A 26,906-nucleotide genomic window follows, 5' to 3' on the forward strand; every position below is an offset into this window, starting at 1 on the left:
AACAGAAGGAAAACTAAGACAATGGCATTTTCATTTGGTCTTTATAAATCTCTAATATATTTATTTCCCCCTTTACTGTCTCAGAAGCTACCAGAAGATGACAGAGCCAATCCTAACCTCTGAATAATGTGTAGGGAAGAGATTGGTTTTCAACCCTATCTTGAGATAATTTGTGAATAAGAGATAAAATAAATCTTGTTAAACAGCTATATGATAACCCATTTGTTACTCTAGCCTGTCCTTACTGACTCATATACTTATTTTCCATTATTAAAGACCATTGTCAGAACAAATGATAGTTTACACCATTCCAATAGAAGTTATATAAGTTAGGGAATTGTGTGCAGCATTTTTTTTTCCAAATTAAAACATTCCATCCCAAGAAGGCTTTTTAAAATACAGGAAGAAAACAATACACAAGTCTCAGTTAGTTAGTTCCTGAAACTTACTAGATTCACAAATCATTCCCTTCCCAAGGTTATAGTAGTATGGGCAGCTGAGGAGACTCTCAGACCTGATGACCTTCCTGTATGTTGTATAGAGAGCTCCAGGAGTGTACTTTATGAGCCATCAGTCATGGTAGGGTGGGCTTTCCAGCTATTCAGCTGTCTTTGAGATGTTCATGTTCCCTTAAAGAACTCCTCACAATACTCCTGTAAATAAGCCTCAAAAACACTTTGGTTACCAAGTTGGACTTAAGTGGAATCCTTACTTTGGTTTGTCATTCATGCTCCTGCTGGGGTGCACAGATGTTTGCTCATATCTCTGCAGAAAAAAGTCTCACACAACAGACATATAAATAAAAGTTAAGGAATGAGTGAATGAAACTTCATTTTTGTTCTCATTTTAGTGGTAAAACAGTAACTTGTAAAAACTATAGCCTTTTTTTTTAAAGGAGAATCAGAGAAACAGACACACACAGAGAGGAGATGACAAAAATCTTAATGGTGTGACACACATAATTTTACCATTTGGAAAATGGAGAAGCAGGGATCAGGAGTAGTTGAAGGACACCTTAGCTATATCACTAGCTTGTTGCCAGCCTGGGGTACATGGAATCCTGTCTCAAAAGGTGGAAGGGGACAAGGGGGAATAGGAAGAGAGACAAGAGAAAGAATAAGAAGGACTCAAGATGTGAGAGAGAAAACAGGGAAGAAGAAAAAATACGAAAGAAAGCATTTCTCCGTGCTCGAAAGGGTAAAATTCTGATAGAATCAGCTCTACAGTTAGGAGAACACCCGTTCTCCTAGCACAACTTCCTTAAACTCAACCTGGTATTAAACGTTGCTGTCTCCTAGTCAGGGACTGAACTATTTGGCACACCCACCCTATTACCTTCTCTCATCTGCAAGCCCTGGAGAAGTGTGTGGTTCAGTAGCCTGAGACCCCATGTAAAACATGGGAATCATCCCCAGCCAAACTCTGAGGAAAATAATATTTCCGCTTGGCAGGTAAAAGAGAGAAGAGATAAAGGTTACATCAACAGAGACAGCCTTGGCTTCCGTGATTTTATATTTAGATTCCGGTGGCTGGGAGCTAATTAGGCCTGGTCCTCTTCCCACTCAACACCACTTGCCTCCTTTGCCTTGACTAATTGGCTTGAAAAAGGGTTCTAAAGGAAATAGATCTTGGGTTTGGTGATGGGTGGTAGCAGTGGTCGCGAGAAAGGTCCCCTCAGAACACTTGCTGTTAGACTATTTAGATGGCGTACTTCTCAGGACGATGGACAGCTCCAGACAGATTGGGAATGTCAGAGAAGAGGCCCTGGAGGTGGCTTTGGTCCACAAACTCTGGATATTTGGGCTGTAGCCTGCTACCTTATTTAATTATGCAATGATCAGCAACCTTTACATTTTAATTAGCGAGCCACTGTAATGAAGCCATCCTGCTTCCACCCAGAGCGTGTCTGATGGTTCTTTCCTAGCACTGGAAGGGTCTTCAGCACTAATTGGCTGTTTGGCGGCTTGGTCTTGACAGTATGAGGTAGGCAGTGATCCCCTTGCATTTCTGCTAATGCATTCTCTGGTCTCCCTGCCCTCCTCCTCTTTGATTTGCCTAATTAGTGCTAATAATTTAAAAGCTGCACGGCCCTCTTTTGATCCTGCTGTCGAAGGCAGACAGAGCCATTCCATTAGCAGATATTAAATAGCACTAATCTGTGGTGACACGGTTGGAGCTGGCTTACACACCGCTCTGGCCTGGGACCTGGGGCCGCCTTACACACGCACACACACACACACACACACACACACACACACACACACACACCTCTCATTCACTTTATTCCTAGAGAAATGCCATTCCAGGCTGTGTCAGCGTAAATGTCGTATCTTTATAACCGTTTGAGGTCCCCTTTATTGTGGGCTGGCATTGAAAGCCCACGTGGTTTATCCCACAGTTCAGTTTTAATGATTAATTCATGAATGTATATGCAAGGATGCCAAGGTCTTTGAAATAATGAAAGCCCCCTTCTCAAAGTTGTGTGTTTTCATTTCAAATCAAAGCAACCTATTTTGAATATTGCTCTCTCTCCCTTTTCTCTCTCTCTTCACCCTAAAGGGGGGGTTCTCATTTCCCTGGGGTCTTGATAACATTTTGACAAGTAATAGAATTCATTTACATTCATCAAAACAAACAGATAAGCCTTCCATCTTCCCATGCTTCGCCAGCACTGACAGGTCTCTCCTCCAACAGGTATCGGTCATGTGCGGTGTGTCCAAGTAGTCAAATTTCTGTTGAAATTCAAAACGGGGCTTAGATGAATGGCTTCCGGTGAGCCCCTTCCCAGGTTCTGGGAAAGCAGTCACACAACTCTGTGTGACTGGGGCTCCTCAACCATGAGCTACTTCCTTATTTAAAGACAGTGGGATATCACGGTTGAGAACGATGGTTCTGTAATTGGATTGATGGAGTTCTAATCTTAGCTTCATTATTTTCCCACCAAGTGTGTGGCTTTAGGCACACTATTTATAATGGTACTAGATAGAGCCTAGAGTTGTTATAACAATTCAAAGAGGTAATGCATGTGTCACGTGGGGTGTGGGATACGTACTGTACTTGGCACATAACAAACTCTTTAAAAGGTTACAATAGTAGTGGTGGTGACAGAGAAGGCTTATTCCTTCTTGTGAGCTAGGGTTACTGCACAAGAGTCTGTGGAGGGGTCACAGTGAACAGAGGCTTTCAGAGTCTGCGGGGTTACTGACATTTTCCTTTGTGTCTATCTTTTATTTTTTTTAAATCTCATTAAGCTGAGTATGGTGGTACACACCTGTAATCTCAGCATCCAGGAGGCTGAGGCAGCCTGGGCTACACAGCATAGAGAGACCCTGCCTTGATTGTTTCTCATTTTCTTAGGAAAGTAACAGCCACATTCATAGAGTTTAAGTGCTACGAAGGGCGAGACAGCAGAAAGTCCATTCTTGCTTGCTTTGATCTCTGCTTTCTCTTGCTGCCTCCTGGAGTTGGTCCTTATCTTGTGCATTCTTTCAGAGCATCAAACACAGGACACAGGACCAGACTTCATCTCCTGCCTTCCTTTTTCAAATCATGGTTTTGCTTTTCTACTTTGCTTTATACTACACGAGGCTGGAGGACATCCCATGTCATTATATGTTGGGACAGACCTCTGTGAGAACCTGCACTCATTTGTACATACTCACATACACATACATGCTTAAAAAGCAAAAACCCTTAAGAAAAGCCTGTGTGTTTATTATTAACAGTTCTGGGAGCTAGGAAGTCCAAGCTCAGCACGTCATTATATCCAGTACTTCACCAAGGTCATGCTTCACCAAGGTCATGCTTCACCAAGGTCATTCTTTGTTTCCAGGATGATGCCTCATTGCTTTGTCCCTCGTGGAACAAGTATAGAAAGGTAAATCACTCATATCACGTAAGATGACACCATTCCAACCCCCTAAAGCTCTGACTTGTTCTTGGTGCTGCTGGGATCAAAGCCACAGCTTTATATGTGATACACATATATGTGTATATACGTGATTCAGCATTGGGTCCATGGCAACCCTCCGCTTCTTAGCACCATTGGGCTGTGGACTACATTTCAACATGAGTTTCGGAGGAATGAGAACATCAAAGCCATAGTAACAACAAAGGCAACATGCCCATAAGCCACAGACTTCAAATTCTCAGAGGAGGGGGAGCATTTTAGTGGTCTAGTAGGACATTTTGTTTTCAATCAGAATCCAGGAAGATATGAACATATCAGAGCATTGGCTTGATCATCTAGCACAGCGATTCCCAACCTATGGGTAGTGATCCCTTTGGTGGGGGAGGGTCGCACAGATATTCTGCATATCAGATATTTACATTAGGATTCACAACAGTAGCAAAATTATAGTTCTGAAGTAGCAATGAAATAATTTTATGGTTGGGGGTCAGCACGACTCTAGTAACTATATTAAAGGGTCACAGCATTAGGAAGGTTAAAAACCACAAGTCTAGCACTTGCTGTGTGGCCACTGTGATTCTAGCCGCCAGGGACACACACTTGCTCTATAAAGGCAGCTTTTAGAAAGTCACAGTCTGCCTGGCATGGTGTCATATTCAGTTAGCCTAGCACTCGGAAGCAGAAACAGGAACATTGAGTTTTAGATCTGCTTGGGATACATGGCGACACCTTATTCAGAACACCAGATGAAAAAAGAAAAGTGAGAAACTCTAGTCCAGTCTTCAAGTGCTTCTCACATCTCTGTGACTCACTTAGAGCAGCCCAGCATATTCCAGAGATGGCCCTGGCACACTCACTATGCTGTCCTTCCTTGTGCAAAGGCTGGCCACAGCGATTGATTCCTTACTTGAGTTTCCATAGCAGCTGTTTCTTTACTTTGAGCCTGCTTCTGCCACAGGTCTTTGGCACATGCTGCTGTCTCCCGGAGAGTTCTTCTCTGGCTCAGAGCTTCTTGAGCATGACTTTGTTGGTGCTATTTTTAGGGGCTGTTTTGTTGTTCTTACATCTACCTCCCTTTCAAACCTTACTCCACCCTAATCCCTTCCAAACCCCAACACTAGGTAGGAGAAAAAAAAAAGGTTAGAGGGAAAAGGGGGTGTGGACCTCTTCAGAGTACTGCCTGCTGACTAGAGACTTCATGTTTCTTGAGGCAAGTCCAATCTTCATCACTAGGATCCAATTTATTCTCATCTCTTTGCTCAAGCAGCAGGGGGAGCAGCAGCCTCCCTTGGGCCTCTCCCATTTATACCCTCCCCAAAGTTCTCACAATTAAACTGTCTGCAGCTGGCAAAGATCACACCCCTGCTAGTGCAGGAGACAAATCATAATCACCTGCTATGAAGCAGCCTCTTATCCCACACCTGGGATTAAAACCAAAACATACTCACATAACATAATTTTTTAAAAAGGGAAACCAAAACTCTTACTACATGACTTCCTGTTTAGATCTGGCTCCAAACTGAGCCATTAGTGACACCTTCCTTGACAGGTATCACACCTGTAATCTCAGCACTCAGGAGGCTGAGGCAGGAGGATGCCCAGGTGAGAGGTGGGGCCAGTTCTATACAGCCTTCAAATATCAACAAGTCCTGGGCTGTAACCCAGACTAGGGATGTGGGCCTGGTCATTGATGGTAACAGACCCTTGATACCACAGGGCCATGGACCCAGACATGGCCCCTGGTGGTTGCCCAGGCCAGGACCCATGGTCCCAGGTGGCATTATTGGTTACTCACATCAGGCTGTTCTTCACTACCCTCGAGTCTCTAGTTCTGCCTTTCTTCATTGTGCCCACCTTCTTTTCTCTTTCTCTCTCTCTCTCTCCTCTCCCCTCTTTCTCTCTCTCTCTCTTTCTCTCTCTCTCTCTCTCTCTCTCTCTCTCTCTCTTTCTCTTTCTCTCTCTCTCTCCCTCTTCCCCCCTCTCTCTTTCTCTTCCATTTTCCACCACTTGCTTGCTCTTCTTAGTGGTGCCTAGGGCCTCTAAGTGTAAGGTTGGCTCAGGAGTGGTCTCCAGTGTGCTCTGCTTCACTTGTGCATTGTGGCACAGGGAAGGGGTCATCTTGGGTATATCCCCCTGCCCCTTCACCCTGGCTGTGGTTTCAGGCAATGCTAGACTACTAATCATTCAGATGTCAATAGGTCAGAACACTAAGTGTAGACATAGCCTCTCTCCTCTTTGCCCCCTACTGACACAGCAGCCATACCTATAACTATAGGGCAGGTAGTCTTGGTCTTTTTTTATTTCTCCTTTGTTTCCCACATCCCCCAACCCCCTTTTCTTTGACAGAGATCTGTCTGCCTCTGCCTCACAAGTGGTGGGATTAAAGGCATGAGTCACCATGACCAGTCTGCTTACCACTTTTCTTCTACACAGGAGGGTTGTCTTTGGTGGACTGCGACACTGGCAGTGCCGTTGAGTCTGAGATCAAGTAGGATCTTTTAAAAAAGTATCTGCTGAGTGAAGAGCAAGACCTGTCAGCCCTTGGGCAGTTGCAGAGCTGTCTGCATGGATTGGAGTACAGCCTCAAAATCCACTCTCTGGAGTCAGAAAATTTGAGAAGTTGGAGGTATTTCTAAGAGGGAAGACAGAGTAATTCTGTCACATGGAAGATTGTCCAAGTTCTGGAAAACACAGATGGACCACATTAGGAGGATAGAGGGTCACCAGACATGGCTATAATTCTAGAGTCCCTTTGCCACATCTCTGGCCCTGAGTAGTGATGGCATTCACCTTCTGTAGTGCTGGCCTACTAGGAACATTCCTATTGTTACATTAAACATCCTCCTTAACTGTATTACATAAAATGTCCAACTCTTCATGTGAAATCAACTTCACTTTGTGAGCTAAGGGATCAAAACTCAGAGGGATTAAGTATCTTGCTTAGGAGTCACACACAGGGCAAAGGACAGGGCAGCCCTCACACATGCTATTTGCATTGAGCCAAAGCTGGCTTTTCAGTAACAGGGACCATGGTCAGCACAGGGTCTCTCCAGAGCTCTCCAGGACTCAGGTGGAGCAGAACGAGTAGACTTTCTGAGATTTACCTCAGAGAGCAGAGAGTTCTAGTCTGTGTTGTGTCAGTCACAAGCTGGCTCTCTCTGAGTGACCTTGGGTGGTTTTCCTTAGCCTTCACATCTGTAAAATGAAGGGTTTGGATAATGGCCTAGGAACTGCCCCAGCTTTGATGTAGGAGCCTGTGATATCAGAGTAAGAGAGATTGTATCATTGTGAATTGAAAAATAATGATCTTTTATGCCTCACATGTAACTTTCCATCTCTCAGGCTACCTATTATATAGTGTCAACGTTGCCTCATATATCAGACACAATGGTAATAAGTATGTAATTTGTAGCTGTGATTTCCATTTTATGGCAATATCTGATTTACACGAGGTGTTTTTAAAGTGTGTCACTTACAATACACACACCTGCCAAGAGCCTGGTCTCTCATAATGACTTTGCAGTGAGGTCAGAGAAAGGGCCCAAGATGAGGTAAATAAACAGGCGGCATGTTTCCAACACCAAACATCCTTCTCTTTGCACAGGGCTGCTGTATCTTCACAGAACCTTCTGGATAGGTAGATGGGGACTATAAGCTCTTAAGATAGACCATGTAGCTCTCTCTCTGCAGACAAGAGAGCTGTATACCCTAGGGAAGGTTGGGGAATTTTGATCAATTTGTGGAAATAACTTAGCCAAGGATAATTTTATTATGCTTGATCCTTTTGATAAAAACTTTGAGCCAGGGCCATGCATGGTGGCTTGTGCTGTTTATCCCAGCACTTGGAAGAATTGTGTGTTTGAGGCCAGCTTGGCTAGGGGGCAAGATTCTGTTTCATTAAACAAGCAGAGTCCGAAGACATGGCTCTGCAGTTAATAGTAATGGCTGCTCTTCCAGAGGTCATAGGTTCAATTCCCAATACCTACGTGGTGGCTAACAGGCATCTTCAACAGTTCCGGGGGATTCTATGCCATCTCCTGAACTTCAAAAACACCAAACATTCAAGTGCTACACAGACATACATGCAGGTAAAACACCGATGCACACAAAATAAAAGCCAAGCAAACAAAAACTAAGATAAATACCCAAAGGCAGAGGCAAGGTTAAATGTCAGGGTCATCTAGGGGGAAAAGTACTAATTTGGGCCTACTTATAGGATTTTTGGCAAATTGGCTATTTTGCAGGCTGGATTTTGATGAAGGGAATTTTAGCAGACTGATCTGTTCTCCAGGGCCAGTTCAGATCTGAAAACATTGACTGTTTAGTTTCTGGAGACAGAGGGGACTAATTGTCCCTCTGTAGTTTGGAAAGGGCATCTCAGATTGTTCCTCTAAATCCCAGTAAGGGAAAGTGTGAAGGGAGCAGGGTGTCAACCTAACCCCTCCCCCCCACTGAGAGTGAAGAGGCTTCTGAAGAACCCTGCTCCTTAATTCCAGGGGGGATTTGTGGCCTTTGAAGCAGATCCAAGCTTCTGGGAACTTGATCCTCCTGCAGGCGTCTGAAGCCCTTTACAGCAGAGTCTCGGGTGATTTAGACCGCTCTCCATGCTAGTGCAATAACAGCAGCAGTGCCCAGAAGCCAGCAAGGGTCAGGGGGCAAAGCTGCCTTTGGACTACTCCTCTGCTGCCTCAGCTTCTCTTGGTCAAACTCAGTTAAGCAACTTGATGCATATGCTGGCCACCCCAGGGCAGAAAACGGCTGAGAGAGAGAGATGAACTTCTGCCTTAGGGATTTTTGGCTGCTTGTTCAAAATCCTCCCAAAGGTCAGTCACCAGGCTTGGATTTCTTCCTGAACCTTGGCAGACTCTGTACAGCTTACCAGTGCAGCAGACTGGCCTTGTTGTGTTGATCTGTAATGCTGGGTGGCTACACATTTTGATAGCTCAGGGTGAGTACCACACCAGGTTTGTTAGGTATGTTTTAATAACACAAGCATCTGGGAGGGAATGGTGGTTTGGCTTTTTCTGTGATGCTAGAGACATAACCCAGGGTCCTGTACATGGCAGGCAAGTGCTCCACCACTGAGGTACCTCCCCTCGTGCTAGGCTTCAGCATGGGAGGGAAGGTAGTCAGCAAGGTACCCATTTTTCTTTTGCCATTTGAGACCTATTTGTCACAATCAATGTCTTTCTTTGTCAAGTTACCAGTGTAGAGATAACAAAGATTTATCACTCCTGCAATGTGGTGTTGTTTCCTGCCATGTCCTTAAACATGCCAATGTCCAAGCTAGGAATATCTTATCCTTGTCTGTTAGCGTATCTGAACTTCTCTTCAATACCCAGCTCAAATATCACTCTCTAAGCACCATCTTCATAGTTCCACCAGATTCAGATTACTTTGAATTTGTAGCTGTTTACGTATTTCATCCATCTCCTATCATATAACATCTTCAAGGAAAGACTTAAAAAAATTGGATATTTTATTTGTTTATATTTCAAATGTTATCCTCTTTCCCAGTTTCCCCTCTGCAAACCCCTATCCCATTCCCCCTTACTCTGCTTCTATGAGGATGCTCCTCCACCCACCCACCCACTCCTGCCTTACCTTGGAGCATCAAGCCTTCACAGTTTCAATGGCCTCTCCTCCCATTGATGCTAGATAAGGCCCCTTCAACTCCTTCAGTCCTTCCCCTAACGCCTCCATTGGGGCCCTGTGTTCAGTACGATGGTTGGCTGCAAACATCTACATCTGTATTGGTTAGGATCTGGCAGAGCCTCTCAGTAGACAGCTGTATCAGGCTCCTGTCAGCAGACACTTCTTGGCATCAGCAATAGTGTCTGGGTTTGGTCTGCATGTGGGATGGATCCCCAGATGGGGCACTCTCTGGATGGCCTTTCCTTCAGTCTCTGTTCCACTCTTTGTCCTTGTATTTTCTTTAGACAGGAGAAATTCTGGGTAAAATTTTGGAGATGGATGGGTGTCCTGATTCTTCAACCAGGGGGCTATGCCTACCCTCTGGATATGGTCTTGACAGGTTCTCCCTTTCCTTTGCAGCTAATGTCATCCTTGTGGGGTCCTCAGAGGCTCTTGCTCTCCTGGCATCTGGAACTTTCTGGTTGCTACCCCCAGCTCCCCATCCCCCATTGCTAAACCCCTCTGTTCAATCTCCCGACTCTCTGTCCATCTCTTCCATTTCCTCCCATACTTGATTTGGCTCCTATTTTTCCCCTCCCTCTCTTCTCTTCCTCCCAAGTCCTTCCCACCCTCTTTTTCCCTTGATTATATTGTTCCCCCTTATAAGTAGGACTGAAGCATCTACTCTTTGATCTTCCTTCCTCTTCATCTTCATGTGGTCTGTGAGTTGTATGGTGGGCATTCCACCCTCTTTGCCAAATATCCATTTATCAGTGAGTACATGCCATGTGTGTTCTTTGTGACTGAGTTACCTCACTCAGGATGATACTTTCTAGATTCATCCATTTGCCTGCGAATTTCATGAAGTCATTGTTTTTAATAGCTGAGTAGCACTCCATTCTGTAAATGTACCACATTTTCTGTATCCATTCCTCTGTTGAGGGACATCTGGGTTGTTTCCAGCTTCTGGCTATTATAAATGTGGCTGCTATGAACATAGTGGAGCAGGTGTCCTTATTACTTGTTGAGCATCTTCTGGGTATATGCTCAGGAGTGTTATAGCTGGGTTCTCAGGTAGTACTATGTCCAATTTTCCGAGGAACCACCTGACTGATTTCCAGAATGATTGTACTAGCTTGCAATGCCACCAGCAATGGAGGAGAGTTCCTCTTTCTCTACATCCTCTCCAGCATCTGTTGTCACCTGAGTTTTTGATCTTAGTCATTCTGACTGGTGTGAGGTGAAATCTTAGGGTTGTTTTGATTTGCATTTCCTTGATGACTAAGGATGTTGAACATTTCATTAGGTGCTTTGCTGCCATTTGTTATTCCTCAGTTGAGAATTCTATGTTTAGCTCTGTTCCCCATTTTTTGATAGGGTTATTTGGTTCTCTGGAATCTAACTTCCTGAGTTCTTTGTATATATTGCATATTAGCCTTCAATTGGATGTAGGATTGGTAAAGATCTTTTCCCAATCTGTTGGTTGCCATTTTGTCCTATTGACAGTGTCCTTTGCCTTACAGAAGCTTTGCAATTTTATGCAGTCCCATTTGTTGATTCTTAATCTTAGAGCATAAGCCATTGGTGCTCTGTTCAGGAACTTTTCCTTTGTGCCCATGTGTTTGAGGCTTTAAGGAAAGACTTTTATTACCAATTATTTACTTACTTGTTTAGAGGTAGTATTATGGTTAAGATACCGAGTTCAGAGATAACTTGGAATTGAAGATTGGTCACTCAACTTTCTATGTGATAAACAATGAATGCCTTCATCTCTTTAAAGCTTACGTTTCTTGTTTATAACGATGGGCATAGTGATAGCATTACCACTTAAGCTTACTGAGGCAAACACTCATTTAAATTATTGAGTGCTTACTGTATTTTAGAGATTATGCTGGTAACACTACTGCTATGATTATTTATTCAACAGTTATTTATTACAATTGGTGCCTCGCACTATCCTAGAAGTTGCCTGCAAGATATAGTAATATGTTTGGCACAATTAGAGCTCAAATCTCAGTGGTTTAAACTTAAAACAATATATTTATTGTTCCTCTTTTGTGCATAGTGTGAGTAGTTGAGACTTTAGTTCATCAAAGGTCAGAATGCCAAGTTAACTCTGGTACCATCTCAATGGCTCTTCAGCAGAGGGCCCCAGTTCAAAGTCAGTGGCAGTAGCTAGCCCCAGGCAAGCTGCATGGGAATTAAGTTTTCAGCCTAGGTCTTCTTTTCTTTCTCACTTCTGCACTCAATTATGTTTAAGCAGATGAGTGATCCTGTCAGCGTTAAGACAACAGCAGAAAGGAATATATTTATGGAAAGCGCCCTGTGTTCTAATTAAGTTTCTGCTGCCCCAAGCTTTGGGCCCAGGTGCTGATTTGCACTTTTGAAAAATCAAAATAAAACCTCAAAGTCGAGAAAGCTTGCGAAACGCTCCCGTGTTGTTCTCCATGACTGGTACATAAATAAAAACAGCCCTTTTATTCCACCCACTGCAAACACCTTTGCGTTTATTGCCTGATGGCTTGGACAGGTTTCTGTTTAAAGACAATTAAAAGTAGCTTCTAAATGCAGAAGTCAGCGAGGCAGTCAATGGGAAGGCACACATGATAGGTTAAGTGGGGCAAACCTTAGTCAGGCCCTTAAGGGTCCTGAGAATATGGCAGCCAGGACTACAGTGGCTCAGTCAAATGCTCCAAAAGATTACTACAACCCCCATTCTTTGCTTCCCTGAGCGAGGGGAGGGTGCATTTATTATTGTCTATTTGTGTTTAACTCCATAACTCCCTATTTTAAGCAATAAACTTAGCTGTTGCCAGCCTCTGGGTGTCAGAAACCAGCAGCCATAAGCAGGCATGAAATGAAGGTGTCCCACTGTGTGCTACTTGAAGGTCATGGCTATTCCTGCTGAGGGCTGCACGTGGGCTATGGGTGGACCACTCCATCAATGCCGCTGCTACAGTTGTGAGTTCCAGAGGCTGACGCCGACTACAACAAATCCCTTCTCACTGAACTTGTTTCCTAGCTGAAAATGGAGGGTATGTTATTATGCAATGACAGTATTTCCTTGATTTTAACTAAGTTCTGAAGAAATAGAGTGTAACTTTCACCCTGTTATTTTATATTCATAAGAAAGCTTTAAGGTGTAGTGGAAAGAATGTTGAAGAAAGGACTGGGGAGACAAACTTTGGCTGGGTGGGTGATAGTAGGAGTTCTTGTCCTCTCTGCTCTTGCTCATTTTTACAGGGGAGGACAAGACCTTGGCTTGGGTCCTTACAGGTGCCCCTTGTGGTCAAACAAAACGGGAATGCAGAATACAATTGAAACAAATCCTTGGAGGCAAAACCCTTAAGGAATTGTGGATCCTGGAGGGTGGGGTAAGAGCCTCTAGAGCCTTTCCTTCTATGATAAATATCCTGGGGCCTGTGAGCACACAGGGCAGAGGTCTACTCTAATTAACTTCTAGAGAAAAATGGCTGTTTGCAGGTGGCAAGGACCTTGTCACACACCCCCTCTAATGGATTTCTTGGAGGGTGAGGCACAGAGGTGTCCTAGGCAGTGAAAGCAACCAGCACTGTCTTTAACCTTGGGACAGAGCTGCTGGCAGAGTTGTCACCTGCCTGGCAAAGAGCAGAAACAAATGCCAAGGATAGGCATGCAGGACAGGGAAGGAAGGACATGCAGGGCAGGAAGGAGAGCAGCAGAGCAGGAAGGAGGGGCCTTACTGGGCACCTTCCCTCTTTCTGTTTACCCAGCAGACTCTACTTCAAATTGAAGAGCTCAGACCAGCTCTCAGGTTGGATGGTGGCTTTAGGCTTTTGCCCGATTGGAGACACTGATATTCTTCTGAACCAGCGAGTGGGGCCTGTCCTCGCTGCTTGAGCTACTGTCCACCCTTTTGTGGTCCCCAGCTCTGTGTGAGTTGAATTCTGGCCTACAACAGATGAGGATGATATGCTTCTCTGGAAAATTTCCTCTTTATCCATCATTGTGTTTTGCTCCTTTGCACCCCTCTGCATCACCCCCGTTTCCTCCCACATCCCTCCTCCTGGTTACCTTCATCTTTCCACAAACTTTAAGGGTAAAGTTTAATCATCTTTAGTCATCTTCCTATCCTTGTAGTGAGTTTCTCCATCCTACCCAGAGACTGGTTTGAGAGACAGCCTCAGTATCATCTTTCCTGCATGGATTTTCTCCCAGCTAGTTCCATAAACCTCCCAATGTCCTATGTCTTTGCTGGGACAGGTGTGGAGTCCCATGCATGCATGCATGGGAGCCACAAGTGGGTGGCCTGCTCCTCCAAGGACACCACTGTGCAGCATCCTGATGACAACATATCTGTCTGACATTTTGAAAGAGAATTAAGGAAAATCTGCTCTTGATGGGGCTAGAGGTCAGGGCACACACCCCACTGTTGGACATTGCCAGTACAGTTCTTGGCAGAGTCAGAGGACTATGGAGGTCTGACTCTCTGAGTGCCTCCAGGGCTCAGTTCCCTCAGCTGTGAGAGAGTGGGATGAGAAGATCTCTGTTTCTTTTCCCTCTGGCATTTTTTCAGTTTTACATGTATCTCATGACAGCCCCTGGGGCTGATCTACTCTGGTCTTTTAACTAGATAAATTATATCCTCCTTGGGGACTTGAGAACCAGAGTTAGAAAGCTACTTTGGACTCCTGCTTCAGCTGTCTACCATAAGGAGCCCCAGTGAGTTGCTCCCTCCCTTTGGCTCCAATAATTTGGGTGACAGACACTCTACCTGAGCTCTATGCTGGGTATGTGATAAAATGAGGTAAAATCAGATATATTTCTGATGCATTTGTAGATTGAGCTCAAGAGATGCTGTATTGGTTACGTTTCTGTTGCTGTGATAAAAGACCATGACCTAAAGCAACTTTTACAAAGTTCTTTTGCCTTAGGGTTCCAGAAGGATAGATGTCCACAATACTAGGAAGGATATGGTTGCAGGAACACAAAGCTGAGAGATTACATTTTAGCAGCACACAGGAAGCTAAGAGCACAAACAGGAAATGGGGAAAGGCTGTACATCCTCAAAGCCTGTCCCCAGTGATGCACTTCCTCCACTGACGCTGGACCTCTATAGGTTTCATAACCTCCTCAAACAGTGCCACCAGCTGGAGACTAAGCATTTAAACACATAGTTCTATGGGGACATTTCTTCTTTAAACCACTACAGTTGCCACATGACATGAGCCGGCCTGCAAAAAGCCATCCACCCAAGAACTCCCTGCTAAAGATGCCATGTACAACCATGTACAAGCCATGCACCATATGCCCAGCTCTTGGAGGTTGGATAGAACTTTATAGACTTGAATTTGTTTGCCATGACCCAGTGGTGTCTACTTGGGGCAGAAATGCCTTCCTTGTTCTCCAGGTAACCAAGTTGAAGCTAGAGCTGTCTGCCTCCTACTGGCTACGATGGCTTCTGTGGTTGTCCATAGATGTCTTGTACAACAGTCCTGTCTCTTTCTAGACATTTACAGATGGTCTTACAGGTCTCATCCATGAGAGATTTGTCAGGGTGTTACTGACTTACTGTGAGGGAGATAATAATGTACATAATGATACCGGGAGATGGTCTAGTCTAGTAGCATTATATCTCTTGGGTCTGGATTTACTCACAGGTGAGTAGAGCCACAACCAATGGTGTTTCTGGACTTTTGCTTCTTCATGGGTCTTCTGAAAATTGTTGGAATACACTTTGATGGTAAATATTAACTTTAAGACAGAGAGTTTACCCTGGGAATGAGAATTAGTTTGATTTAGCAGTTGAAATTTATTTATCTGTCTGTCTGTCTGTCCATCCATCCACCCACCACCCATCCATCCACTCATCCATCCACTCATCCATCCACCCATCTGCCCATTTATACACACTTATCCATCTATATCCATATACTCATCCATTCATCCACCACCCACCCATCCACCTCCCTACCATCTCTCTAACATACAGTACAAACCTAAGGTAAAAATTGGAGTAGGGTTCTCACATAGAAAGAAGCACAATAGCAACTATCACAGAGAGTAAAGTCACAGGAGCAATTGTAATAAGTGCTTGGGATGGTTGGGTTTTTGCTAACATAGCAAAAACCTAGATGTGTCTGGGAAGGGGAACTTCAACTGAGAAGATGGCTCCATCAGATTGCCAGTAGGACATTTTCTGAATCAGTGATTAATAGGCTTTCTTGCTCTCAACGATGCAAATATAGTCCAGATGAGAACAGATTAAAAGCAGATAAATGTACGTTTACTAGGCACTGCTCCCAGGCAGGTTCATTGGTCCCAAGGAGCAGAGCCAGGGAAGTCATGAGCCCTGGCTAAGGCAAGGAGGTATAGATCTTAGTGGGGAGATGATGATGTGTCAGGTAGGAGCTGGGGTTGTACCCATATATAGTAAAAAATCTTATCCCGTAGCTGGGTTGTTGAAAATGCAGAGGCAAGGGGTGATGATGTGTCAGCCAGAAGATGAGGTTGTGGGAAGGAGGGCAGACAGGGTTTCCCAGCTTGTGTGGAGGCAAGCAGGGGTTCCAACCCAACAGTGATGCTATGAGGGGGACCAGCTCACTAAATGTAGTGCTACCTCTAAGAGGTAGCCATGGATTGTATAAGAAAGCAGTCTCAGCAAGTCATGAGAAGTAAGCTAGTAAGTACTCCTCCTCCAGGCCCTCTGCTTCAGTTCCTGTCTCCAGGTTCCCACCCTGGCTTACCTTCATGATGGACTACCATGGTAAGCTGAAATAAGCAGCCTCCCCCACTCCTGCCACACACAAGTTGCTTTTGGTCATGGGATTTTAATACAGCAATAGGAAGCAAACTAAGGCACTGCTCCAGCTAGGGGACATTATCCCACCATCTTGGCACTCTGATGGAAGCTCCTACTCAGAAAAACTCTCTAAGAACATCTTCAATCCAAAGAGAGCACCAAGTGAGCCATAGACTCATTTCCCAGGATGGTTTAAGAGGACATGACACTTTCCCACTCCTTTCTCCCTTAAGGAATCTGTAGGGATGCCAAGTAAGAAGTCTAGAGAAGGTGACATGCCATTTTATCAAGGCTGTCCCTTCTTGTTGCTTGTAATGGGGAATCTGAAAACTTTGTGTTGAGAGTAGAGTCAGACACCTCACACTAGTATGGACGCTACTGAGCTGATGAAACTGTGGGCTCCTCTGGGGACCACTGCTGGCAGGGGAGTTCTTAGCCCAGGAAGCAGCTACAGAACCTTGGGGTCATACAGCGAAGGGGGGACTGGAGCTAGTTCTTGTCTAGAGTGGAAAGTGGGATCAGCTTGTGCTAGCTGCCAGAGGTGGCAGGGAGGTTGTGATATGAACCTGAATCATCTGATATGGCAAGCTTGTGCTCTCTAAGGGCTCAAGGGATGCCACCGAAGTTGAGTGAGCCTGGAGTTTTACAGTTCTATTCATCCATTCAGATGTCTTAGCAGCTGAGAGGTATTGGTAGCAAGAGTCTGTGCAGGATTGTGGGACAAGGCAGGGAGACCAGGGGGGTGTTGGACAAGTTTGTTCTGAGCTCTGCCATGTCAAAGAACAGCTAGTGTCTCCCCATTTTACTCCATAAAACCCTAAAGAAAGCCAGTGTTCAGGGGCCTCTGGAGAAGTGTATGGAATAGAGAGGGATCACAACACCCGAGTTGGAGGAAAGACCTTAACCAACTGTTGGGGCTTGGATCTGAAATGTCCCCCACAGACTTAAGTTTGAACTCTTGTTCTCCAGCTGGGGGCACTGTTTTATTAGGTTATGGCCCCTTTAACAGGAAGGACCTGACTGGTGGAAGTAGGCAACTAGGTGTGGGACTTTGAAGGTGACTGTGGAGTCCTCTCCTTGTGTCCTTTAAGGACTGTAGTGATGCCACTCTTGCTGCAGAGAGTACTGATGTGCCTCTCATGTAACGCCCCTGGTGTATATTTGGAGGAATCAAAGTGGGCACACCAGAGAGAACTGCCCACTGCCATTTATTTCTGCATCACTCACAGTGGCTAAGAAACACAACCAATTTAGATGACAGCAACAAAACAAGTAAAGAACATGTGGGCACACAACAGGCATGGGCACAAACATACATACCCAGTGGTATTTTATTCAGCCCTCCAAAGGATGAAATTCTGCAAGTTCCATTTGCAGAAAAATGGATGGAACTGGAGATCATGTGATGATTTAAAAAGACAAGTAATAGAGGACCAGGAAATCTGCTGCAAGATTGTGGTCTCTAGACATGACAGGGAAATTACACCCATGAAATCCCGACAATATGGCTGCCTAAACAAGACGAATGCTGACAAAACCAGTTGACATGACAACACAGATGGGAGAAATCTCACAGGGTCCTAGATGAAGAAATACAATCAATTAATGACTGCAGAGATAAGGAGATAGAGATAGAGATAGAGATAGGAGATAGAATTAGTATTCCCCAGGGATGGGCCTCCTAAATGGTTATCTATTACCAAGTGCTCAGTCCTAAGAGCATATATACACAAGAAACACTAAACATATGCAGCAGGTTGTATTTATATACTTATTTATACACACATATAATAACAACAACAATAATAAAAGTTAAAAGCAACCATGAATTTGAGAGGGAGTGTTTGTAGGAAGGGGCTGGAGGGAGGAGGGCAGTGGAAAAAATGATGTAATTATATTTTAACTTAAAAAAAAAGAAGAAATAAAAGACATAGCCAGCTGTAGTGTGGAGAGGAGCATGAGAAGGGATATGATCAAGTGCATTGTATACATACATGAAAATGTCATCATGACGCCCATTATTTTATGTTATACACCATCCTGCCTTTCTTCCAGGGCTGCCCGGGTGACATCGAGTTCACAGCCCGTGTTTTCCACTGGGCTGTCAGAAATCCTTACAGGCTGGACAGGAAGGGGACACAGCAGGCAAGGAGTGGGATGAATGATGCGGTACCCAGTCTCCTCTCTGGGTACCCAGGCGCCACCAGTATAGGCAGTATACACCCCCTTCACTTGGAAAGGAAGTCAGGAACAGGGTTCCCCTCAGGGCATCTACACAGCCAGGCAGGAAGGGGAAGGCAGAGCCTGAGGCAGGATCCAACCAGGGTGGGAGGAGTGCTGAGGCTCTTTTAGGGGAAGGCCTTCCCCAAGTGTCCTTTAATGAAGCAGTTCTCTGAGATGATCCTTGTTGGTTCATATTGTTTTATTGAGGGTGGGTATGGGCACATACACTTTATTCAAGGTGAAGCAGGGATTCTATACCTCTTAGGGGAAGGAATACCCAGGAAGGAAAGGTCATTGGCTGAAGGCTTAGTGTACCAAAATGCCTCATTAGCATGGGGAAGTATTCCAGGTGTTAGGCTACTACATGATGTTCTTCAGGTAAAGGTGTGAGGGGTTTGAACTCCCCAGGCAATGTCAGAGAAGGCAAAGCCCTGATGATGAAAGGAGTCCTCCATATAGCACAGAAGGCTGCCTGGTCAATGGCAGAGTTTCCCCACAATTTTATATAATTAATATATCTAATAAAAAATCTGTAAGGCTTTGCAGTGTAAGCACTTTCTGTGAGAGGCTATAAGGAAGTAAGCATCCTAGTGGAAGAAAGTAAGCCTCCTGGTGGTCACAGGTAAGACAACAATCAAAATGCTTATGTATCTGGGTGACATCTGAATCTACACTCAGAGAGCAGGGTCAATCAGGCAGCAGGGTCAAGGTCATTCTCCAACTCCCTCTGTCACTAACTGGGTTGGTCACCTTTCCTCAGGTTTATAGCAGTTCATAGGTGAACTGCACAGGAAACTGACCCTTGAAGACTCTGAGATAATGTCAGCCAAGCTTGGGTCTGAAAACCTAACTGAAAAGATCAGCTTAGGAACTTTGGGAAGGTCATGAAACACTTGCTGCTCCAAAAGGGAGAGGCTAATTAACACTTGTCAGACCACAGGGTGGGAATGGACCTGCGTGTGGGGACACATTCCACAGGACTGACTGTTGCCCACCTTCAGACAAGGGAAGTCCTTGTCACCTCATTCCCTAAAGACCAATCAGCTTAAAGGGTGTACTGTTCCACCAATCATATTGTGCCTAGTTGCTGATGCTCTATTTATTCTACCCCTGGAAACCATATAAAAACTCACTGAATGAGTGCAGGGGGTCATCACCTCTCCTTTGGGTCTGGGATGACCCCAGTGCACTGGGACAATAAATTCCTCTTGCTTTTTGCATCCATCCCAGTTCCATATGGTTCACTCAGGGGGTCCCTGGTAAGCTGAGGCTCCCCAGTAAGCTAAGGCTCCCCGGAGTCTTACATAACCATGCTTTGAAAAGCCAGATGTTAGCATTTGAGAGGCAGAGGTAGGAGGGTTTCCATGAGTTTGAGGCCTGCCAGGTCTATCTAGCAGTTCTAGGCCAACTAGGGGTACATGGTGAGACCCTGTATTAAAACCAACAACTGACCAACCAACCTACCAGCTAACCAAACAACCAGCCAGCCAACTAAACAACCAACCTGCCAGCTAACCAACCAACCAGCTAGCCAACCAACCAGTTAGCCAACCAACCTACCAGATAATCAACCAACTAGACAGCCAACTAACCAACCAACCTACCAGTTAACCAACCAACAAGCTAGCCAACTGGTTAACCAACCAACCAACCAACCAACCAACCAACCAATCAGCTAACCGAAGAAAGCATCTAGAAGTGTAACCCTTAAAAGAGAAATTGAGATAATTCACATGCTGAATCTTTCTTAGATGTCTGAATTAGATGTTCAGTAGTAGCAACATGCAGGGTTGACTCTTAAGTAAGGAAGACACAAATTAGAAAAATCCAACACATCTTTATGTCACTGAGTGGCCATCACTGTGACTTGGACAGGCCAGGTATCTACATGGAAAGAGTTAGATAGGAACCTCAGTATGCCTTCTTTCTGCTCCCACCAACATAGACCTGAGCAGGTTTCTGATGTTCAGGGAAGAATGGCCCATTTAAAGGCAGTGTAAGTCATCAGCCTGTGTCAGTCATGGAGCAAAGTTCTCTGCACTTTAGATAAAAAAGAAACAAAATATAGAGATGAAAACAGCATCCAGGACCCAGGAGTTCTTGCTGGCAGCAGATGTGCAACCAGAAAAGCTGAGAAATAAGAGGTAGCACAAGATATTGAAAGCAACCATTTCTGAAGAGGAAGGGCAGGTTAGACCTCAGTTCTAACTCTTTGACCTGCTAACACAAAGGGGCTGCCTCCCAGACGGGGTGGCAGCCACACCTGTGGATTCCTGTCAAATTTCAGAGTTTTCGGATTATTGGAACCTTTTTTTTTTTTTTTTTTTTTTTTTTTTTTTTTTTTTTTTTTTTGTCAGAGCTCACCAGAAGGATTTTTAAAGGAAAGAATAAAAGAGTAGATCCTGATAGTCTAAACTTGAGTTACCCAGAAATCAAGGCCCAAGCCGAAGGTTTGCCATTGAAGGTCTCTGGAATTCACGCCTAGAGAGAAGGGTTTCACAAGGGCAGTCAACTCAAGATGGGTTATTGAGCTGCCAGCCTCCATAGCTCCTTTACTCTTCTTGGGATTTTGAGACACGCAGGACTGTCTGCCTGAGAGACCAAAGACAGAATCCACTATTTCCCCTGACTCCCCCTAGATCAAAATGGTCTCAGGGGAATTAACTCTATTCTATTTCCAGGATGTGTGCTGAGGAGAGCATAGCTTTGAGTGACTGCCCCAGGGTGCTGCATCAAGGGCACCCTGAGCAGGAACTGAGAATAAACCATGAAGATCAGGGTGAGACACATGATCTGACTGCTCCTGCACAGAGGGGCCAACACAGAAGCTACGTTTCTGCAGCGGTGATTTGGACATGGATGTGACATAGAGAGGAACAGGGTCTGTGTGTACTGTGCTGTGAGTGTGGGGTTCAGGGATGGCAGGTGCAGCAGTGCATGATGCAGATGCAGTGCATGATACAGCCAGGCTCTTTCCCTCCACTAGGGCCACACTTCCTATAACATGCTATGAGAGCATCACCTTTTCCACCCCTTGGGTTGAACCCAACACCTTGCATGTGCTAGGTCAGTCTCTGGGCTGCTTCCTGAGCCCTGACAATATCATGTCTATATTAAAACATTGTTTTCATAAAAATTAAACCACGATGACCTCTGAGAGTTATGTGTTGAAATTTAAATTTGCACCAAGATAGGAATGATAGATGTATTTATTCCACCCCCAAAGAGGTTTCAAATGAGGAGGGAGGATGTGTGCAATTGTCAGGGTCTAATTCGATTGGGAATCACATTTTGTAGCCCCTAGATTTTTTTCATTATTGGCTTTGCTTTGCATAGTACCTATCATCTTTGAGGCTGTCCTAGAGTGTCCCCATCCCCACTAAAGTGATGTTTCCCCTAGTCATTCTCCACTGGCTTTTGCCACAAGGAATCTGATATGAGGCCAGAACTCAGCAAATATTCAAGTAAATATTTATGGAATGATATGAATAAATAAAGTTAAAAATAGAACATTTTCTTATTCTCCTCTTGGACTAGATGCACAAACAAAGGAGAATGGATTTGCAGAGATTGAATGTCACCCCTCCGACCTCACCAATCAAGTTAGGCACCAGCTTCTGTGTCTTTCCAGACCACCCCAGGCACTCAGCCGCGGCAGCCTTTATTCTTGGCTTTATTGATGCCCAGCTTGCTAGAATGTGGGCTTCTCAAGGGCAAGGGGCACTTCTTATTAATCTTTCTGTTGCTAGCACCTGGGAAGTCACTATGTCTGAAAACACAGAATCAATTAGTCTCCACTGTAAGCTCTGCCACGAAATCCTCCACGAAGCTACCGTAGTGAAGAAAGGCCAGCCGTGGGGGGAAACAGTTAAGAGGATGCTTTCGGCATCCTACGTGCAGCTGAGTATCTGGGGGTGAGTCACAAAATTCATCCCTGCCTCAGTTTCTTCAAGTGAAAAATGAGAGCTGAATTAAGTAAGGTTTAAGTGGGTCACTGGTCTGTTTTCAGTGTCATGGTTGACATTTCTAATGGGGAGAGAGATTTTCTGCAGCTGGGCCACACATGGGTTTAGGATTCTTCATTTACTTTAGTCAGATCCCACCAATCCACTGGAAGAACTTAAAAAATGTAAATCTGTAATGTCACAATTTGCTAAAAAAACCTTCGGAAGTACTCTGTTTCGAGCTCCAAGGTAGCATGAGATCACTTGAAGAACTTTGGCTGTTTTTCCTTATGAACATGAGCTGTGTCACACGAGCAAGGTCAATTGGGGGGGCATAGGAAGGAGAGAAAGGTGCCCAGTGTACCTGGTGCACAAGTGGAAAAGCTGATGTTCTGCTCCCCAGAGAAGGAAGACTCAAGGGTCCAGAGCAGCAGTAGTCTGGTCAATAAGAGTTTTGTCAATGAAGGGATGGGCAACTATCTTAGGATGAATGAGGCAGGAAGGTGGGATTGAACAGGCTTGAAACAGGCTTTTTGAAGAACATCTATACAACAGCAAGGAAATAGAACCTGCCAACATTCCATCATCTATGGTGATTCATCAACAGATGAATAGACAATGGAAGCGTGCTATATGCACATAACTGGATTTTATTCAGCTGTAAAGAAAAGGAAAATTAAGGACTTTGAAGAGAGGTGAGCATGGTGGTACATACCTTTAATCCCTGTATTTGGGAGGCAGAGCTTTATAGCTCTCCATGAGTTCAAGGACCTATACAGCCTATCTTAAAACAGAACAGAACAGAACAAAACAACAATTCAAAAAAACTTTGTAGGAAAATGAATGGAATTTGAAAACATTGTATTGCGAATTAACCTTGGCACAGAAAGACAAATGCTTCATGTTCTCTTTCACCTACGGATCCCAGCTTTCAATTTTTCTGTGTGGTTATGAGGGTGTGAGTGTAGGTGTAGACCACAAAGCTAGAAAGAGGATAAGAGGGGAAAGGAGGTTTTAAGGAAGGGGTTAAGGAGGGCATCAGAACATATGTGGCATAAAGGTAGAAACGGAGGTATTGGCTGGGACAAGAGAACAAACCCAAAGAGGAGACAGCTAGGGAGGGAGAAGACCACCAATACAGTATAAACGTGTGGGAAGAAAGCCTGCTACTTTGTATCCTAATTAAAAAAAAGAAACTAAAAAAAAAAAACCAAAGAAATGATAAATGAGTGGGTGGATCAATACTATACAGCAGTTAAATGAACACACTACACATACAATTTATTCAGTTGAGTTTTAGCCACTCAGTGTTGAAGAAAATAAAGGCATGTTTTAAAAGAATATGTAGTGTGAGTCTATTAATAACAACTTCATTTTTTATTCTTTCCTTTTACTCTTTCAAATACATAGACTTTGTATTTTAAAAATTGTTCTTTGACAATTTCATGCATATACGTAATGCATTCTAACTAGTCTCACCCCACTCTCTCTTATTGACCTTCTGCCCTGCCAAACCCCCTCTTCCCTAAAAATCTCTTTGCAGCAGTCTAGACTCAAATCAGCATCATAACCACAGCGGCTGTAATTTCAAATTGCATTTATTAACTAAGATATCAAAAATAAGAAATGTTAATCATCCTGGTAATTTATACAGGGATGAAATTAATTGTAGAATCTAGAGTAGTTTGTCAGATAGTTTAATTTACTACATGATGTCAAGACTACTTTTAAAATAGAGTTTTTCAAAATAGCACCACGGTTTGGACATATAACTTTTCTTCTCATGAGGTACTATAAGACCTCTATGTGCAAGGGAATAGCAGCTTTGGGTTTTTCTTTACAGTGTTTTATATTTTCATATATATATATTTATTATTTTAAATAAATTTATTATTATAAATATATAAAACTATTTATTTATTTACATCCCACATGTTGCCCCCTCCTGGTCTCCCCTCACAGAGTTCTTCCCCCCATGATCCCTCCCCACTGCCTCTAAGAGGGTGCCTCTCCAGGGCATCCTCCCTTCCTGGAACATCAAGTCTTTACAGGATTAGGCACATCCTCTTCCATTGAGTCCAGACAAGGCAGCCTCTGCTGCATATGTTCAGGAGGCCTCAGATTGGTCTGTGAATGCTCTTTGGTTGGTGATTCAGTCTCCGGGAGCTTCTAGGGGGTCCAGGTTAATTGACTATGGGGTTGGTCTTCCTATGGGGTTGCCATCCCCTTCAGTTCCTTTAATCCTTCCCCTAACTCTTCCATAGGGGTCTCTGACCTCAGTCTAATACTTGGCTATGAATATCTGCATCTGTCTCAGTCAGCTGCTGGTAGAGTCTCTCAGAGGACAACCATGCCCTGCTCCTGTTTGCAAGCTCAACACAGCATCAATAATAGTGTTAGGGTTTGATGCCTACCCAGGGGATGGATCCCAAGTTGATCCGGTCACTGGTCCACAATTCATTCGTTCTCTGCTCCATTTTTGTCCATGAACTTTTTTAAAGACAGGAACAATTTGGTTTTGAAACTTTTGAAGGTGGGTTGCTGTCTCCATCCCTTCACTGGGGTATCTGTCTAACTACTGGAGGTGCCCCCACTGTTGGGCATTTTGGCTATGGTAATCTCTATTGAGTCCTGGGAGCCTCCCCCGTCTCAGGTCTCTAGGTCTTTCTAGATGTTCCCCGTATATTTCTATTTTTTTTCTCCTGGCCCTCTGTGCTTCTCTCCTGTCTCCCTCATGTCTGATTCTGCCCCCGTCTGATCCTGCCCTCTCCTCTACCACCTGGGTTCTTCCCTTCATCTTTCTCCCATGATTATTTTGTTCCCCCTTCTAAGTGGGATTGAAGCACCCTCACTTGGGTCTTCCTTCTTGTTTAACTTCTTTGGGTCTGTAGGGTATATCATGTGTATTCTGTATTTTTTAGCTAATATCCACTTATGTACTCCTTTTGGATCTAGGTTACATCACTCAAGATGATATTTTCTAGTTTCATCTATTTGCCTGCAAAATTCATGATGCCATTGTTTTTAATAGCTGTGTAAATGAATTACATTTCTGTATCCATTCTTTGGTTGAGGGATAGTTGGGTTGCTTCCAGCTTCTGGCTATTATGAATCAGGCTGCTATGAACATAGTGGAGCACATGTTCGTGTGATATGGTGGCGCACCTTTTGGGTATATGCCCAGGAGTGGTGCAGTTGGGTCTTCAGGTAGAACTATTTCAAATTTTCTGAGAAACTGCCAGATTGATTTCCAGAGTAGTTATACGAATTTTCAATCCCACTAGCAAGGGAGGAATATTTCCTTTCCTCTACATCCTTGCCAGCATGTGCTGTCACTTGAGATTTTGATCTTAGCCCGTCTGATTGGTGTGAGGTAGAATCCCAGGGTCATTTTGATTTGCATTTCTCTGATGGTTCAATATAAGGAAATCCATCAATGTAATCCACTATATAAACAAACTCAAAGGAAAAAAAAGTCATATGATCATCTCATTAGATGTTGAAAAAGTCTTTGATAAAATCCAACACACCTTCATGTTAAAAGTCTTGGAGAGATCAGGAATTCATGGCACACACCTAAACATAATAAAAGCAATGTACAGCAAACCAACAGCCAACATCAAATTTAATGGAGAGAAACTTGAAGCAATCCCATTAAAATCAGGGACAAAACAAGGCTGCCCACTCTCTCCCTAGCTATTCAATATAGTACTCGAAGTTCTAGTTAGAGCAATAAGACAACAAAAAGAGATCAAGGGGATACAAATTGATAAAGAAGAATTAAAGTTATCACTATTTATAAGATAGTATACATAAGCTACCCAAAAAAATTATACCAGAGAACTTCTCCAGCTGATAAACAACTTCAGCAAAGTGGCTGGAGATAAAATAAATTCAAATAAATCAGTAGCCTTCCTTTATACAAAGGATAAAGAGGCTGAGAAAGAAATTAGGGAAACAACTCCTTTCACAACAGTCACAAATAGTATAAAATATCTTGGGGTAACTCTAACCAAAAAGTGAAAGACTTGTATGACAATAACTTCAAGTCTCTCAAGAAAGAAATCAAAAATCTCAGAAAATGTATAACCTTGGATGTATTATCCCTTATTTTTGACCTATATAGTTTCTGCTGAGAAATCGCTACATATCCTCATCACAGTCCTCTTGCATGTAGTAAGACACGTTTCTCTTGTTTCAAAGTTATTTTTTGAGAATTTGAATGTCATGTCTTGGTGAGGATCTCTTTATACTTAATATTTGACATTCTCCCCAGTCCCCATTACTTGTCTAAATAACCTTTGTATTTTCTACTTTCTTTGGATGCCACTATATAATTTTTGGTTCACTTGCTTGGCTTCCTGTAACATCTGTAAGTTCTTTTAAATTTGTTTTCATTTTTCTCTGTGTTGTT

The 26,906-nt window shown here is 43.8% G+C and overlaps 1 pseudogene; it reads right to left on the reverse strand.

Annotated features, from left to right (window-relative positions):
- Positions 1-6,074: 6,074 nt before the first annotated feature.
- On the reverse strand, positions 6,075-6,191 carry LOC115031830 (annotated as a pseudogene).
- Positions 6,192-26,906: the final 20,715 nt, after the last annotated feature.

This window comes from Mus caroli, chromosome 8, assembly GCF_900094665.2.
Source record: "Mus caroli chromosome 8, CAROLI_EIJ_v1.1, whole genome shotgun sequence".
In the NCBI taxonomy this organism is placed as follows: Eukaryota; Metazoa; Chordata; class Mammalia; order Rodentia; family Muridae; genus Mus; species Mus caroli.